Consider the following 18771-nt stretch of genomic DNA (forward strand, 5'->3'; position numbering starts at 1 on the left):
CAAAAAACAGAGAGAAAAGAAATGCTTATTGTTCCCATGTTCAATTTCTTATTTAATATAACTTAAAAAGGGAGATTTAATAGAAAAGGGAGGGTATCATTAATTTTAGAGCCTACAAGAAATGAAAATGAGAAATGATCCACTGATTAGTGATATGCAATTTGTTCCTTGAATGTCTTCAATAATGTGTGAATGTCACATTATATAACACTTATAATGATTAAACCAGAAGATGAAATAAGATAGGATAGATCTTGTGTTCTTCCCTTGACTAGTGGACAACTTATCTCATTAATCTCTCTAGGCTTGCAGCCTTAAATTGAATAAGCAGTGTTATTGGGGGAGATTTATAGCCACACGACTTAGCAGCCTCACTGAGGAAATCTTACAGTACTATTTTGAAAAGCCCCCGAGATAATTCTTGATTTGTATTCATTGTAGCCTGTCATAAAACATTGCCGGAACCAGTAATGAGTAGTGAACCTTCTCGGGAACTTAATATTCTGACAGCAACATTGAAAATGGGCAGTTGTTGGTGTCTCATCTCATGGGAAGTTAAAAGTATTCTTGATCCCAGTTTAAAATTATTTTGTTAGAAATGTTGACTTCAGTATAGTAGGAGATTATGTACTGAGAGACCTGGGTCCTGAGGAATGCTGATGAAAAATTAGTGAGCTTTTGACATTACCAGGGTAGATCTGAAGCGACCTTTATGAAGTATTTGTTGAAAGAATGAATGAATTGGTAACCGTGAGTCCTCCTCTTTTCATCTGAGTGCTCCGTATGACTGAAGTCCTGACACTCGGGATGAGTACCATGAAGATGAGCTCATATAAAACAATTTTTAAAGAAAATGCCCTGCCACCCCTTGGACCAGTAGCTCGGAATTCAAGTTGGAAAAAAAAAAATTGTTGTTCTCCACATGGCTTTATTGAGTAACTGATAAAGTGTATACATTTAAACTGTACAGTGTGATGATTTAATACATACATACAGGGTGAGATGATTACCACAATCAGGTTCATTAATACCTCCATCACCTCACGTGGTTACCACTGCGTGAGTGTGTGTGTGTGTGTGTGTGTTTACTTTTAAGATCTCTTCTCTTAGCAAATTTCAAGTATAAAATTCAGTATTATTAAATAGTCACTGTGCTGTATGTTAGATTCCCCAAACTTACTCATCCTATAACTGATGGCTTGTATCCTTTGACCAGCATCTCCCCATTTCACCCACCCCTAGCCTCTGATAACCACCATTTGACTCTCTGTTTCTGAGTTTGACTTCATTTTTCTTTTTTAGGTTCCACATAAAAATGAAATCATACAGTATTTGTCTTTCTCTGTCTGGCTTATTTTACTTAGCATAATGCCCTTTAGATTCATCTGTGTTGTTGCAAATGGCAGGATTTCCTTCTTTCTCATGGCTGAATGATATACCAGTGTGTGTGTGTTTGTGTGTGTGTGTGTACATACATACATACCCCATCTCTTTTATACATTCATCCATTGATGGACACTTAAGAAAAAGAGGTCTAACTTGATAAATCCCTCAGACTCAGTAAAGGTGCTGCTTTAAAAATCATCAGTAAGCCCTTGCATGCCTTCTTCCTTTGGAATGTTCACTTCCTCTCAAAGCCTGCCTATTCATGGACTGTGAGCCCCTTGAGCATGAGGCTGTGCCTGTCTCTGTAGTTCTGCATCTTGATTATGCCTGTGACGTATTAAATACCCTTGAAAAACTTTCTGATATATGAAACAGAAGTTATGATTATTTATATGAAGTCAAAATCCACCTTTCTGAGCTTCTACTTGGCAGATTTAGTTCTGTCTTTTGCCCAAAAAACAATATACCAACTCCTGCTTCCATGTGAGTATTTTGATTCTCAATCACTCCTTCAGTTTTCTAGATTAATCCCTAGTTCCCTCAGTTATTTTCTTTAACAGCTGTGCCAATCGTTTTTAACTTCCTGGTCAACGAAAACCTCAGGTCCTTTTGTCTTTAAGTAATATCAAGGAAACGTTCCCACCCATCTTTTATTGGAGCAAAGGCTTTTTTTTTTTTAACTGAATTTGTAACCTGTCCCATTTATCATTGTAAAATTGAATCATCCTGGTTTTACCCATTTTTCTACCTTCTTGAGAATTTTTCATTGGCTGATTTTGTCAGTAGCGTTGTTGCCACAATGTTATATCTTTGCTGCGTTGACCAACAAAGCTGGTAACAGAAAACTGTGGATGCTTTGATGCATGCCAGGAAGGCCCTCTTCCCCCCTGGGGTGACAGTGAGCTATCGTTTAGCCCTCTTGTGTGATCATTAGGCTTACACAAATTTCCACATGGTGCTGAAAGTGACTTTAGAAAATGTTAAATCTATTCGTACTCTCTACCGACTCTGAGCATAAGGAAACCAAATCAATCCAAAAGAGCCCGGAGCTACGCAGGTGGTTAGTAGAAACACCCAGACTAGAACCAAGCCCAAATGATACTGAAGGGAGTTGTCCTTTTTTCTTTATGACAACTTTTTTTTTAAACACAATTTTTTTAGAGCAGTTTTAAGTTCATAGCAAAATTGAGCTGAAGGTACAGGGATGTTCCGTACACTCTGGCCTCACACATGCACAGCCTCCTCCACTATGGACATCTCTCACCCAAATGGTGCATTTGTTACAAATGATGAGCCTACATTGACACATCATTATCACGCAGAGTCCAAGGTTTACATTAGGCTTCACTCGGTGTTGTAGATTCTATGGGTTTGGACAAATTTATAATGACACGTATCCACCATTATAGTAACATATGGAGTAGTTTCACTGCCCGAAAAATCTTCTGTTCTTCACCTATTCACCCCCTTGTTCCCCTAGCTCCTGGCAGCTGCTGAACTTTTTACTGTCTTCATTGTTTTTCCTTTTTCAGAACGTCATGGAGTTGGAATTGTATAGTAAGTAGCCTTTTCAGACTGGCTGCTTTCACTTAGCAATATTTACGTTTCCCCCATGTCTTCTGAAAGCTTGATGGCTCATTTCCGTTCAGTGCTGAATATCCCATGGTCTGGATGTACCACAGTTCATTTAACCATTCACCAATTGAAGGGGGTCTTGGTTGCTTACAAGTTTTGGCAGTTATGAATACAGCTGCTATAAATATCTGTGTGCAGCTTTTGTGTGGACATAAGTTCACAGATCCTTAGGGTAAAAACCAAGGAGTGTGACTGCTAGGTCATGTGGTATGATTATGTTTCATTTTGTAAGAAGCCACTAACAGCTGTCCCTCTTCATCTCATTCTCAAGTTCGATACAGAAACATTAAATGTCTTGTTGAAGTCCCAACATATTGTGGAAGGCTTCTGAGTCTGTTTTTTTAATTACTTTTTTTATTGAAGTAGAGATCACATGCAATGTTACATTAGTTTCAGGTGTACAACATCGTGATTGGGTTTCCTAGTCTTTATACGAAGGTCATATCATATACTAATGTTAATTTGAAGATAAAGCACAATGATAGTCTTTCCTCATTCTTCTTCTGAGACCATCAGTAAAACTGTTTCCAAATATAAAACATTAAAACATGTGATGGTGGCATTACCTAAGAACTGGTCCACTACAGAGAGAAGTAAGCATGTGTGTGTATAGGTAAGAGGGTGTACCATAATAGGGTTTATACCATAATTAAAGAGTCAGAGAAACAGAACAATTTTCTGGTCAGTGAAAACTTTTCACATAAAGGCAAACTGGTCATTTATGCACAATCATCGGGGGGCCGTGGCTCCTTGCTTTGTGCTCCCTAAGGGAGCTCCATTTTTGATGAGGGATTATAGCTTTGTTCAATGGAAAGAAAATAGCTCTTTGTACCTTGCTGGCCGAATTGCCAACTATTCTTTAAATACAAGTCTCACTGTTCCTGTTATTCAGTATTTAAATATACATAATGTAATGTAATGTCTTTACTACTGTTAGTATTTCCAAAGAGCTTTTTTTCTTAAATCTCTGAAATCCAGAACCAAAGAACACTTTCCTCTTAGGTGTATTTTATTATTGGTTAGAATATAACCAATCCATAAATTTTTAGAGTCAAAAAGCACTGAGTAAAAGTTTTCCTTAAAAATCTCCTTAGAATTTACCTTTCATAAGAGACCGTGTTCTAAAAAAACCATCTTAAAATCTGTTGTTTCATCAGACTTGTGTAAACCTCGGTATTGTCTAACTGCAGCCCAACGAGGACCATCATACTGCACTTCTAATCAAAAAACAAATTGAACATAGTGGTAGGCTTACAGAAAGAGAGGGAATTAGATTTGATTAGATTAGCTCTAACCTGCCCGGAATAAAACTGTCTACGTTTCCTGTTATTTGTCAGTGTTTATAGCTGGGTTCGTCTACAATGCTTTCACTATTATTTCCAGGCGGTAAAAGGCAGTCAAGCAGAAAAGACACTCATAAATGTCAGAAAAGAATAAGTTTTTTTTTTTTTTTGTATTTCAAGGTCTTTGAAGGTCAAGTTCAACCCATTTAAGGGAAGCGGAGTGACGGGTATGTGGTAGCATGTTGTTAGTTGGTGTATTTAGGCATCTAATTTATGGGAACTTAACGCACTTGGCTACTACTCTAAGCAAGTGAAATGTCCTGGGAAGAGTCTATTTATTTTATAGATTTGGTTCACCTGTTAGAAGGTAAAATAAGTCAAATTTTGGCAATTTGTGATGAGGAAGGGAAGATGTTCAACTTGTCAAAACTTGATCAGGTTTTGGAGTGCTGCGATTCTTTTTCCTTGCTCCTCCTATTGTAAATCTGCCCTACCTGGCAGCTTCCCCACTCCTTAGTGAAGAGAAAGAGCTCTGTTAAGAATTTTGCAAACCAGTGTGAGATTTTTTCCTCCAGAAGCCTTTATTGAGATGTTTTCTTTCTTTTTGAGACTTCCCCCCCCCCCAGTGGAGAGCCTTAGCAATTATAGTTTAAAGCTATGAAAATAGGTATGTTCTTTGGTATCAAACAGCTTCTGGAGCTTCTTGAAGATTTTCAAACTAAAGAGACCCAAAGGTGGTATTTCAAGGTGCTACCAGCACGGGCCTTTGTAGTTAGAAACTCGCAGAATGTTCTACCAAGTGTATTATTCTTTGGAGATGTTGGACTTCAGTACTATTGCATTTGGTAAAATGTGAGGTGTTCTGAGTCTGTGAGTGTGTGCCTGCGTGTTCCCACCTCTGCTACACTGAGTTACAGAGTTACAGAGTGTTGGTCTCATGATGTAGGATGAATGGACAGAGGATAGGAGCAGGGAGGGGAATAGACATTTGGGAACACTCACTATGTGTCAAATACACAATGTATATTTCTTTTTTCAGTGCTCACTGTTAGCATGAGAAGCACTAGGTTACTATTTTCCAGATTGCAGGGTCGGGAAGGTGAAGTTTACTTGTCTAGGAACCAATCTAGGTTTCTTTAGTGTCTGCAGTTAGCTCACTAGGGTAAGCTCCAGAGAGGTGGAATTAGAGGACAGAGCATAAAACCTGGTCACCAAAGCTAATTTCTGTGGGGAAATTATGGGTGTGTGTTGTGGGGAGGGAAAATATACATTTTCATGGAGCAAAATGCTTTGAATTGTAATATCACTAGATGATTAAAGTTCAGGAGTTGTCTCTTTTCTTTCCAAAGAAATGTTTTTTGGTCACCCCACATAGTCCCTGGCTTGCTCTTCCTTTCCTGGGCTGCTTTTCATTTGTTATCCTTTTCTTCCTCTCCTTTTGCAAGTTTCCTTCTGAAATTCCTGTTGCTCGGGACACCTGGGTGGCTCAGTTGGTTAAACATCTGACTCTTGATTTCAGCTCAGGTCATGATCTCAAGGTCATGGGATCGAATCCAATGTGGGGCTCTCTGCTCATCAGGGAGTCTGCTGGAGATTCTCTTTCTCTCTCTGTCTCCCCCCGCCCACCGCACACACTTTCTAATAAATAACCTTAAAAAAAATTCCTGTTGCTTTCTATATAGAAAATTGATTTCTCTCTTTGCTTTTACCCTCCATTTCCAGACCATGCCTTATCTTAGAAGATTTTGTCCATGATGGTATTTTACTAAACAGAGAACCCTGAGTGTGTATGCAACAAATGTTCATTGAGCACCACCTGTATACCAAATATAATACTGGGATGATGTATTGGCAACAAAAACAGACACAGTTCTTGCCCTTGGAGAATTTCAATTATTTATTGAAATTCAATTATTATATCTTATTGAGAAAGATATCAAGTTATTTTAGTTTTCTCCTTCTTATTTTCTGCCACCATCAAATTTCTTTTAGGGGAACAGACTGAACTCAGGCCCCATACAAGCATGGTGTTGACGCTCAGTAAACGTGTATTGATTTGTAGAAAATATTAAATCTCTTTAGCCCTCATTTTTCTTGCTATACAAGTAATGTTTTAAAAAAAATATTCTTCAAGGAAAATTATCTTCTGTAGTTGACGATCAGCATTAGTCAACATTTGTATGGAACTTTGGTGTTTATGAAGGTAGGGCTTTTTATAAGCTTTATCAGAGTTAAACCCTATAAATCTGTGAAAAAGGGGCTCTTATAATCTCCATTTTACAGTTTAGAAATCTGTAGATAGGCACTAATCCGTTCAGTGTGGAGCTGAGATTAGACCATAGTGTCTCTATCTCCAAATCATCTTTTCTTTTGACTACCATTGCCTCTTGAAAATGATTAAAACAAAACATTACGAGATACATAAGCATCTTGATTTCCACTTATAATAAATATTTTTCACCTGAAAAGCACAGAGGCAAATTATTATATTCACTGAATTTATCAATTCGCCATTTCTTAGCACCTAATATGTGCCAGACAATGAGTTTCCAGGACGAGGGTCCAAAATGTAGTTCTTTCCTCCAAGGCATTGTAATCTGATGGAGTAGACAGGTATATAACTAAATAAATACAGGACCATGANGTAGGGCTTTTTATAAGCCTTATCAGAGTTAAACCCTATAAATCTGTGAAAAAGGGGCTCTTATAATCTCCATTTTACAGTTTAGAAATCTGTAGATAGGCACTAATCCGTTCAGTGTGGAGCTGAGATTAGACCATAGTGTCTCTATCTCCAAATCATCTTTTGTTTTGACTACCATTGCCTCTTGGAAATGATTAAAACAAAACATTACGAGATACATAAGTATCTTGATTTCCACTTATAATAAATATTTTTCACCTGAAAAGCACAGAGGCAAATTATTATATTCACTGAATTTATCAATTCACCATTTCTTAGCACCTAATATGTGCCAGACAATGAGTTTCCAGGACGAGGGTCCAAAATGTAGTTCTTTCCTCCAAGGCATTGTAATCTGATGGAGTAGACAGGTATATAACTAAATAAATACAGGACCATGAGATAAGATATTCTTGAGGCATAATGCAAAGATCACTAGGTTTTTGGACAGTCTGGTTTGCATCTTGACCTTAATTATGACTTATTAGCTATTATCCTGGGCATGTCATTTATCCCCTTTGGCCAAAAGTTTCTTCAACTATGAAACAGGGAATAAAAGTATTAACATGCATTGCAGTTGTTAATGTTAGAGGAAGTGTGTGCAAAGGGCCCAGTATAATTCCAGGTGCTAGTAGGTGCTGAATTAGTGGTACTACAATTATAACATGACTGCGTTGATACAAATTTTATGTATATAAAAACTGTGTTTTTTATTTAACTTTGTTCTATCTATCTATCTTTCCATCCATCCATCAACTCCCCAAGAATTTAGGGACTAATTTCCTGATAAGATAATAGAAAGGCTAGGGGAAATATCCGAGAGGAGGTAAAGTTTTTTTTGGTGTCTAAAGACAGATTTTTTAAAAAATTTTTCTGAACTGAAATTTTATTTTTATTTTTTGAAGATTCTATTTATTTGAGAGAGAGAGAGAGAGAGCGTGTGTACAGAGGGAGAGTGAGAGGGAGAAGCAGAAGCAGGCTCCCCACTGAGCAGGGAGCCCAATGCGGGGCTGGATCCCAGGACCTTGAGATCATGATCGGAGCCGAAGGCAGAGGTTTAACCGACTCAGCCACCCAGGCGTCCCCCGTGAACTGAAATTTTAGGTAGAAGGAACTATACCATGTATGAAGCCATCAAAAAAAGCATGGAATCTTCCAAAAACCATGAGATGCTCACTCTGGCTAAAGTGTGAAGTATGAACTTGGGGAGGCTGAGGGCTCAGCTGGACAAATAGTTAGAGGTCAGATCATAAAGGGGTTTTTATCTCAAGCTGAGCCACTTGGACTTTATCTTACCCTACAGACAACCTTCTCTCACCTAAATAGAAAATGACCAGCTTGGAATGAAAGCGATGGAAACAACTTATTTTGGTTTGTGGAGTTCTTGATTGCATGGAAAAAAGAGGAAATCTACCAAAAATGTATCTGAAAAAATAAGAAATGGTGTATCTTGAACAAGAACCTTTACGATGAATGGCTCATGGAGAGCTGAGATTTCTAGTGAAAAACACCGTTAGGAGGCATCTTAAGCCAAGTTTCAGAAGGAACAAGCAGGGCCGAAATGTTATAGGTCATAGCTCCCCGGGGCAAATTTTATCCCATTACGTGGCAAGTTCTAAAGCAGCAGGGACAGGACTGAGAGTACCTGAACCCCAAGTAGAATGCTTACCATTTTCCCTGAAAGTCAGCATAAATATTTGATAACGTCTCCCTTTCTGTGAAGGGTCCTCGCTCAGTGGGAGTGGTATCTAGTATCCCTTAGCAGAACAGAAATATTTGTTTTCTTAAGCTTTTCTTTATGTCCTGGAGGTGGATTCTAAAAGCTCCTAAAGTATTTTGATTTTGAATTCTCACAAAAGTATTTTTTCTTTCACAGTAATTCAATATAAAAGGCAATAAAAGTGATATATTCAGAAGTATTCAGGACCTGCTATCAGGGCCACACGGGAATAAACTATCTTGCCACTTGCACATCCCACGGGAGAAGAGAATCACAATTCACATATAGGAAATATTTAATGTGTTTGCCTCCATTTTGCTCATATTGCCTGCTCTGCTGAAAGGCAGATTTTTCGCAGATAAAAGCTGCNTATACCAAATATAATACTGGGATGATGTATTGGCAACAAAAACAGACACAGTTCTTGCCCTTGGAGAATTTCAATTATTTATTGAAATTCAATTATTATATCTTATTGAGAAAGATATCAAGTTATTTTAGTTTTCTCCTTCTTATTTTCTGCCACCATCAAATTTCTTTTAGGGGAACAGACTGAACTCAGGCCCCATACAAGCATGGTGTTGACGCTCAGTAAACGTGTATTGATTTGTAGAAAATATTAAATCTCTTTAGCCCTCATTTTTCTTGCTATACAAGTAATGTTTTAAAAAAAATATTCTTCAAGGAAAATTATCTTCTGTAGTTGACGATCAGCATTAGTCAACATTTGTATGGAACTTTGGTGTTTATGAAGGTAGGGCTTTTTATAAGCCTTATCAGAGTTAAACCCTATAAATCTGTGAAAAAGGGGCTCTTATAATCTCCATTTTACAGTTTAGAAATCTGTAGATAGGCACTAATCCATTCAGTGTGGAGCTGAGATTAGACCATAGTGTCTCTATCTCCAAATCATCTTTTGTTTTGACTACCATTGCCTCTTGGAAATGATTAAAACAAAACATTACGAGATACATAAGTATCTTGATTTCCACTTATAATAAATATTTTTCACCTGAAAAGCACAGAGGCAAATTATTATATTCACTGAATTTATCAATTCGCCATTTCTTAGCACCTAATATGTGCCAGACAATGAGTTTCCAGGACGAGGGTCCAAAATGTAGTTCTTTCCTCCAAGGCATTGTAATCTGATGGAGTAGACAGGTATATAACTAAATAAATACAGGACCATGAGATAAGATATTCTTGAGGCATAATGCAAAGATCACTAGGTTTTTGGACAGTCTGGTTTGCATCTTGACCTTAATTATGACTTATTAGCTATTATCCTGGGCATGTCATTTATCCCCTTTGGCCAAAAGTTTCTTCAACTATGAAACAGGGAATAAAAGTATTAACATGCATTGCAGTTGTTAATGTTAGAGGAAGTGTGTGCAAAGGGCCCAGTATAATTCCAAGTGCTAGTAGGTGCTGAATTAGTGGTACTACACTTATAACATGACTGCGTTGATACAAATTTTATGTATATAAAAATTGTGTTTTGTATTTAACTTTGTTCTATCTATCTATCTTTCCATCCATCCATCAACTCCCCAAGAATTTAGGGACTAATTTCCTGATAAGATAATAGAAAGGCTAGGGGAAATATCCGAGAGGAGGTAAAGTTTTTTGGTGTCTAAAGACAGATTTTTAAAAAAAATTTTCTGAACTGAAATTTTATTTTTATTTTTTGAAGATTCTGTTTATTTGAGAGAGAGAGAGAGAGAGAGAGAGAGGGTGTGTACAGAGGGAGAGTGAGAGGGAGAAGCAGAAGCAGACTCCCTGCTGAGCAGGGAGCCCAATGCGGGGCTGGATCCCAGGACCTTGAGATCATGATCGGAGCCGAAGGCAGAGGTTTAACCGACTCAGCCACCCAGGCGTCCCCCGTGAACTGAAATTTTAGGTAGAAGGAACTATACCATGTATGAAGCCATCAAAAAAAGCATGGAATCTTCCAAAAACCATGAGATGCTCACTCTGGCTAAAGTGTGAAGTATGAACTTGGGGAGGCTGAGGGCTCAGCTGGACAAATAGTTAGAGGTCAGATCATAAAGGGGTTTTTATCTCAAGCTGAGCCACTTGGACTTTATCTTACCCTACAGACAACCTTCTCTCACCTAAATAGAAAATGACCAGCTTGGAATGAAAGCGATGGAAACAACTTATTTTGGTTTGTGGAGTTCTTGATTGCATGGAAAAAAGAGGAAATCTACCAAAAATGTATCTGAAAAAATAAGAAATGGTGTATCTTGAACAAGAACCTTTACGATGAATGGCTCATGGAGAGCTGAGATTTCTAGTGAAAAACACCGTTAGGAGGCATCTTAAGCCAAGTTTCAGAAGGAACAAGCAGGGCCGAAATGTTATAGGTCATAGCTCCCCGGGGCAAATTTTATCCCATTACGTGGCAAGTTCTAAAGCAGCAGGGACAGGACTGAGAGTACCTGAACCCCAAGTAGAATGCTTACCATTTTCCCTGAAAGTCAGCATAAATATTTGATAACGTCTCCCTTTCTGTGAAGGGTCCTCACTCAGTGGGAGTGGTATCTAGTATCCCTTAGCAGAACAGAAATATTTGTTTTCTTAAGCTTTTCTTTATGTCCTGGAGGTGGATTCTAAAAGCTCCTAAAGTATTTTGATTTTGAATTCTCACAAAAGTATTTTTTCTTTCACAGTAATTCAATATAAAAGGCAATAAAAGTGATATATTCAGAAGTATTCAGGACCTGCTATCAGGGCCACACGGGAATAAACTATCTTGCCACTTGCACATCCCACGGGAGAAGAGAATCACAATTCACATATAGGAAATATTTAATGTGTTTGCCTCCATTTTGCTCATATTGCCTGCTCTGCTGAAAGGCAGATTTTTCGCAGATAAAAGCTGCTCTATCTTGCTGAACTGCTCATCTCTTTTGCTCAGGAAGAAAAGCCTTTGTTAAAATCAGAAGCAAAACCTGATTTTCAAAATACTGCCTAAAAGTAACAAAATGCAAGGAGATATCACAATGTGCTAAGATTATGGGCCAATCTTTGTGCTTTGGGAAATTACCAAACAAATTCGGCAAATATTGTTAAGTGAACAGGCAATGTGTGTTTCCTCAGCATCGCCTTATGAATTGGTGGTTAGGCGCTTGAGAATAGACTAGACTACGGAGGTGGCCTTGCCCTTGTGGCTGGGCAGGCCCATAGACACATGGTTCAAGGCTGTGAACCATGCCGCCCTCACTTGGCCTTTCAGGACTGTTCACAGATTATTCATGTGTTTTCAAGGTTTGTGTCCACAAGACGTCTGGCTTGGCTGCTTTTGCCAATGGGGAAGCATTAGGGAACAAGACAGATAGAGCTTCTGCTTTTCAAGAACTCACGGTCTAGCAGGGAAAGAGATATTAAGCCAGCCATTGCAACAGTGCACAGAGATATGCAGGGGACATTCAGTGTACTGTGGGCCAAGCCCTGTAGTGGTTGTGAAAGTTCAATCCTTGGGACTTAATTCTGGCGAAAGAATACCCACCCGGGCTGGATCTTGGGCACCAGAGCTGAGATTTTAGTTAAAATATTAAGACCTAGCACAAGTTAACTCCTGTCAACTGAATGTTTCTAAATTTTGGGGAATGGCCTTTGTTTCTTCACATGTATTTATTGGTAGCCGGGGCTTAGTGGGGGTGGTGTGACCAGGTGTGTTAACCCTTCTGTCTGTATATGTATGAGAGACCGAACCTGATTCTATTCTATACACCTGGGTGAAAAAATATGGAAGCTTCTGTTCAGATAAGGGTTAAAAAGGAAATAATCTCTTTTGCTGCAAACTTTTTCTCAGCAGGTGCAAAATAGCTGCAATCAGGTAGGCTTTGGTAAGTGGCAGCTGTTATCTACCAAGTTGAAAGATCACAAATTCTCACCCCATTTCTATTTCAATTACATAGACACTGGGTTCAATTTGCGCGTCTCTGAAGGCATACCTAACTCTATGATAAGAAATGGGCCTTGACCAAGCGTGGGGCCATGTACACATCCATGCCGTAAGCCTCACTCATAGTGACACCAGCTCTGGCCAGTCAGGGTCCCTGGGTCATCATTACAGTGTCATTAGACATGAGGATTGGACCCTTCGTGAGTCAGCTAGGATCCTAAAGACATTCCATCTTACAGGTGAAGAAATCAAGGCCCAGAGAGGATAACACCCTTACCTGTGGTCATCTTGGTTACGGACTTATCAAGGCATAGTTCTGGCCTCAAGCTGCTACTTGTCTTGTGCTACAGAGGTAAATATACGAGGTCGAATTGATGAAGACCACTATGGCCTGGAACACTGTGTTGATAGGATTCTGAAGTTGCATCCTAACTCAGGGAGAAATGGTGCTGGGGTTGATGAGCAATGTCTGCGGAGAATGTGGGGGCCATGTGTTTTCTGAATTTGGTTGAATGATGGAGGGGGATGGGTAATCAAATAATTACCATATGATCTGAAACATGCTTCAGAACAAAGTGCTCTTAAATCTTCCTGGAGGGTCAGGACCATTTCACAGGAGATGATGCTTAGATTTGGTCTTGAATAATAACTATCAGTTTTACTCACAGAGAAAGGAAACAAGAAGACTTTCCCGGAAGGCAGAATAACTTGGGCAGGGGATCTAATAAGTGGAGAAACAAAGGAAATTAATGCTCATTGATTGCCTGCTATGTGCTGGGCACTAAGCTAGGTCCTTTACGCATTATCTCATTATTTATTTTCACAATGACCTGAAGGTTTTACAGATGAGGAACATGGACAAAGAAAATTAAGATGCTCAAAGTCATATAGCTAAGTAGGGTGAGCTTTTAGTTATTGGGGCTCTAAAGTAACTTTAGTGGTAGCTTTTTAGAAGGACAGGGTAGATGAGGAAGAGTGGATTGGGGAGGGAGGATATCATCAGTTTGGATTTGGGCTACTAAATTTGAGTTGCCTCTGGGACATCTAAATAGAGAAGGCTTGTGTGCTGTTGGAAATATGGCATTGACTGATCTGTGTATGATAATAATATATATCAAAGACTCACTGATAACAGACATCGTGCGTGTATTTCCAGGCTTCTGCTTAACAGTGGAGATCTTTCTGCCTTTGCTATTCTAGCACAGGAGACTATAAGTAATAAACTAATATGCTTTATGTTGCATGAGCGATTCAAATTACTGCCAATGCAATATTAAACCCAGAATTGATAGGAAAACTGTCTTACTTAGAAGTTCAAGTGTTCTTGGCACAGTACAATTTATTATTACCATGAGACCTGTGCTCTGGCAAAACTCTCCTTGTGTTCAGCAAAGACTTTTGAATATGTGTGTTCCTCTGCCAGGTTCGGCTTTGACCTACGAGAGGACAGTGTCTATTCCTTAGAGAGATGCCGGGAGGTGCCACAGTTGACATCTGTGCATGGAGATGCACAGATGACATGCATACGTGCCCAGGGTCATCGAAACATGTTCAAAAAAAGAAGGCTTTAAAAAAAAATATTTTTTAACTTGTGCAATTTCAAAAAGAAGAAAAAAACCTGAAAAGGCTTTTATGTTGGTGAATTCCAATGTCCCGAGCAACTTCAGGGCTCATTGTTATTCTTTCTTTGTGGACTTGTGGTTAAGGCTCCTTTAGAACACAGGGTAAGGGATAGGTGTTTAGAATAATCCAGGTCCCATTCCTGATTCTCTTTGTTCTCTAGAATGATGATGATGATGATAGTGATGACGATGACTTTGATACCACCATACTTCATTGATTTTACTATGTTTTTTTCCACACGTCTGAGAGTGAGGTGCCTGTATTCTCAATACTACCTTGCAGTCACTACCAGCCTGCAACGAAGTTAAATTCTCCCAGATAGGATTTGCGTTGTTTCAAATGGTCACCTGGGGATACTACCAACCTGAGACCACTTTAAATTGAATTATTTACTGAGATTTTTTCTTGAATCACACCGGTAGTGTGAGCTTGTATCAAAAACCTGCATGAGTACCTGCTTGTGGTTCGAATTCTCAGGGGAGATTATTTTTCTTTTCTCTTCGCTTGCTGTGCCATTCTGAATGGCAGCTTTATTTCTGGGATATTCGAACTTTAAGGAAGTAACATTTTGGCGTCTTAGCTTTTTGCAGAGGTCTATTATTAGACTCCCCATCTTGGTTTTCTTTCCTACCGTATTTAGAGTAACCATGTATCTAACAATAACAATTGATGGTATCTCAGAGTTGATGAAATAACTGTTAATAAGAAGAGCTAACATTTACTGAGCACTTTCCCTTTGCCAGGCAGTGCTTTTGGGGTTCTTCATATGTAGTAAATCATTTAAACTGTTAGCAATCATATTAGGTAGGTACTATTGTTTCTCCAATTTCAAGTAAGAAATTGGCACAGAGGGGGCGTCTGGGTGGCACCGCGGTTAAGGGTCTGCCTTCAGCTCAGGGCGTGATCCCGGCCTTATGGGATCGAGTCCCATATCAGGCTCCTCCGCTATGAGCCTGCTTCTTCCTCTTCCACTCCCCCTGCTTTTGTTCCCTCTCTCGCTGGCTGTCTCTATCTCTGTCGCATAAATAAATAAAATCTCAAAAAAAAAAAAGAAATTGGCACAGAGGCACAAAAAGGTTAAGAGCAACATGCCCAAGGTGACATACATTGACTTACTTAATGTTACTTGACCAGCCTGAGTCTGCAGATAGGCTGCTGGTGAGAATCCGTTTCATCCCTGTAAAGCCCTTGCTGAGCACACAACAGACTGTTGCGAGTCCCTCCCCTCAGAAAATGTGCCATTGTCCTTATTATGAGGACAGGGTATCCTTTTGTTACCCACTTCTCATTCCCTGGTGTGGGATTCATGTTTTAAGTGTTATCCTCAGACAAGAGTTGGTTTTCTAAAAAACGTGAATTCGTCAAATCTTTTCATTATGTATCAGATAAAGGATGTTGTTCTAAGCAGGTTTACTACCATTCAGATCTGCAAGTTCTACCAGGAACCTCAAAGCAATCCTCAGAATACTCAGATTCTTCTTACTTCACTTTATATTCCCCCATCCTAACCCTTTCCCCCCCACTGCCCACCATGCCCACATGAAATCTACACAGAAATGTCCAAGTGAGGTGAATTAAGAGGAAAAAAGAAAAGAATGATTTGATTCATAGAAAACGTATTTCCCCTAATGATCCGATCTGAAACTTTTCTGATCATTTACCACTTGAATTTAGAAGAGAATAATTTTTAATCCTCTATCCTTCCTTGTCTCCTTCATTATTTCTTCCACACATATTTACTGAATATCTCCCAAATTCAAGATGTTGTGCTTAATGCTGCCTGAGATGTTTCTCAGACTTTATTCACGTTCTCAAGGAATTCTTCTTCTTCTTTTTTTTTTTTTTTTTTGAGAGAGATAGAAAGAGAGCGAGTGGGGCAGGGAGGGGCAGATGGAGAGAGAGAATCCTAAGCAGATTCCACACCCAGCATGGACCCCAACATAGGACTTGATCTCATGACTCTGAGATCTTGACCTGAGCCACCCAGGCACCCCTTAAAGAATTATTACAAACAAAAATTATAGGGGAACCTTTCCCTTCCCGCCCCTCCTTTTCATTCTCCTCCTCCTATACTCTTTCCTTGATCTTCCTTCTCTATCCATCCCATCTCACCTCACTATCATTGGCCACCTGGAAGCCAGAGAGGGTTACAGGCTTTAAGGAGGAAATGCCCTTTGAGCTGAGTTAAATTTGCACTTGTAGAGATGAGAATGGTAGAAAATAGCAAGGTGCAGTAAGAAGCAGTCTGGACGAAGTCATGGGAAACTGGGTAGCAAAGGGGCTCTAGAGAATGTTGAGATGCCAGCCTAAAATAGGGAGGGATGAAATGACAGATGGGACAGGAGACCTCCAAGCATCCACACTTCCCTTCCTACTTCACTGGTTATAGGGAGAATCATGTGGGTGACAGGTCTGAAAGGGTGTTTAAAGATACATGCTGTACGATATCAACATCGTGTAGATTCACAGAAAAATAAAGGGTCCCATCATCGTCTTCATGGTTGTCATTTTCATCATTATCATGATGCCTGTGGGTATGACTCCCTCCCTAATGACACCAGGATCACCAGAATTTATCCTTATATTCCACTTCTTTGTCCTGAACACCTTGAAAGTAAGAATTGGATTCTAAGAGACAAACTCATCTCTGTAAGAGTCAAAGATGCCAAGCAGGTGTTTGCAGAAACCAAACAAAGACCAGTATTCTGTAAGGTGGCAGAGAATAAACAAAATCACCTAGGCTGGTTACCTAAGTATCTTCATCGTCTCTGGTTAGTTAGCACCTCTCTTCCCTCTACAGAATGCCAGGGGTACAGAGAGACAACAACAGGAGGACTGGAAGATATTTGTTCCCCTAAGTTCAAGAATTTAATGAAAAAAAGAAGTAACTTCAGGGCTATCTGTCCCGATCTCTGATGTTCTTATCATGAGAACTGGCCCTTTGGATTAAATTTCTCTGCGTCTATCTGCACAGCCACACTGAGAGACTTTGCTTTCTGGGCTCCTTCATTCTACATACTCAGTACCAATCTTCAGCTCTATCTTGTGTTTCTGAAGAATTTTGATTCCTTTCTGCCACGTGAAAGGACATATGCTGAAGCAGTATGATAAAGATGAAAGGCAAAATGAGATAAACTGGTTTTATATAATTTTTCAAAATGAAACGAACTCAGTCAATGTAGCCATGATTGTTTTCATTTGATATTGTAGCAGTCTGAAAATCAAATCAGGACAGGAAAACCTAAGTCCCCTCCCCCAAATAAGAAAGATGTGTAGCATATAAAATATCCATTGACAGGGGCGCCTGGGTGGCACAGCGGTTAAGCGTCTGCCTTCGGCTCAGGGCGTGATCCTGGCGTTATNTCAAATAAGAAAGATGTGTAGCATATAAAATATCCATTGACGGTTTTCATTATGGTTTTAATATAAGTGCTAGAAAGTTCAGTGTGATAGTGCTCATGTGAACTTGAACTTCTCCAGAGTGTTTGCAATGATAGGGAGTCTCCATTGGGCAAAAAGTCCCTGAAGAAATTTTGGCCACCTGTGATTTCTCCCTAGGACTTTGCACAGGATCATGTATGACCNCATTGACAGTTTTCATTATGGTTTTAATATAAGTGCTAGAAAGTTCAGTGTGATAGTGCTCATGTGAACTTGAACTTCTCCAGAGTGTTTGCAATGATAGGGAGTCTCCATTGGGCAAAAAGTCCCTGAAGAAATTTTGGCCACCTGTGATTTCTCCCTAGGACTTTGCACAGGATCATGTATGACCATGATGCCCCTGAGAACTCTCTTGCCTTGGTTTTTGTTTGTTGCATCTGTAATTCTTACTGGACTGTACCTGTGTCGATGGTGACATGTTGACATGGGTTCCAAATTCTTAAAGCAGGTCACCATATTGAAGGTTGTGTACTACTTATTTTTTTTTTTAATGAAACCATCAGCTTTATGCTGTTCCGCTGCATCTTCATTGAATAGAAGGACTGCAGAATTGTGGTGCTAAGAAAGGAAGACATGTCCATTTGATCATGTTGGTTCCTGGAAACTATGGTAATAGGACTCCATACTATTGACTGACAAAGGGGACCTAATACTCTCTAGCAGAAGCAGAAGAATAATTGCTATATTTTCCCTGAGTGCTAACCAATGGGACCCTGAAGTTGTCNTGAAACCATCAGCTTTATGCTGTTTCGCTGCATCTTCATTGAATAGAAAGACTGCAGAATTGTGGTGCTAAGAAAGGAAGACATGTCCATTTGATCATGTTGGTTCCTGGAAACTATGGTAATAGGACTCCATACTATTGACTGACAAAGGGGACCTAATACTCTCTAGCAGAAGCAGAAGAATAATTGCTATATTTTCCCTGAGTGCTAACCAATGGGACCCTGAAGTTGTCTTTTTAGTACTGGGAATAGAGCCAGAATTAAATTTGCCCACAAATTACTGATTTTGAGGTAAATATAATTATCATGCTTCAGATCAGCCACTTAATTTTCCATATGAATTATTTTGTTTATTGACAAAA

At 39.3% G+C, this 18771-nt stretch overlaps 1 protein-coding gene across 5 annotated transcripts in view; it reads left to right on the top strand.

Annotated features, from left to right (window-relative positions):
• The window catches only part of ST6GALNAC3 (ST6 N-acetylgalactosaminide alpha-2,6-sialyltransferase 3), a 543122-nt gene that overhangs the window by 218786 nt on the left and 305565 nt on the right, over positions 1-18771 (top strand). The window contains exon 1 of one of the 5 annotated variants that reach the window (XM_034653714.1): positions 12831-12972. The exons of the other annotated variants lie outside the window; for them this stretch is intronic. The gene's annotated coding sequence lies outside the window, so the exon portion shown is untranslated. Of the gene's footprint in view, positions 1-12830; positions 12973-18771 lie in introns of those variants that run through there. 5 annotated transcript variants of the gene reach the window in all.

This window comes from Ailuropoda melanoleuca, chromosome 2 (genome assembly GCF_002007445.2).
Source record: "Ailuropoda melanoleuca isolate Jingjing chromosome 2, ASM200744v2, whole genome shotgun sequence".
In the NCBI taxonomy this organism is placed as follows: domain Eukaryota; kingdom Metazoa; phylum Chordata; class Mammalia; order Carnivora; family Ursidae; genus Ailuropoda; species Ailuropoda melanoleuca.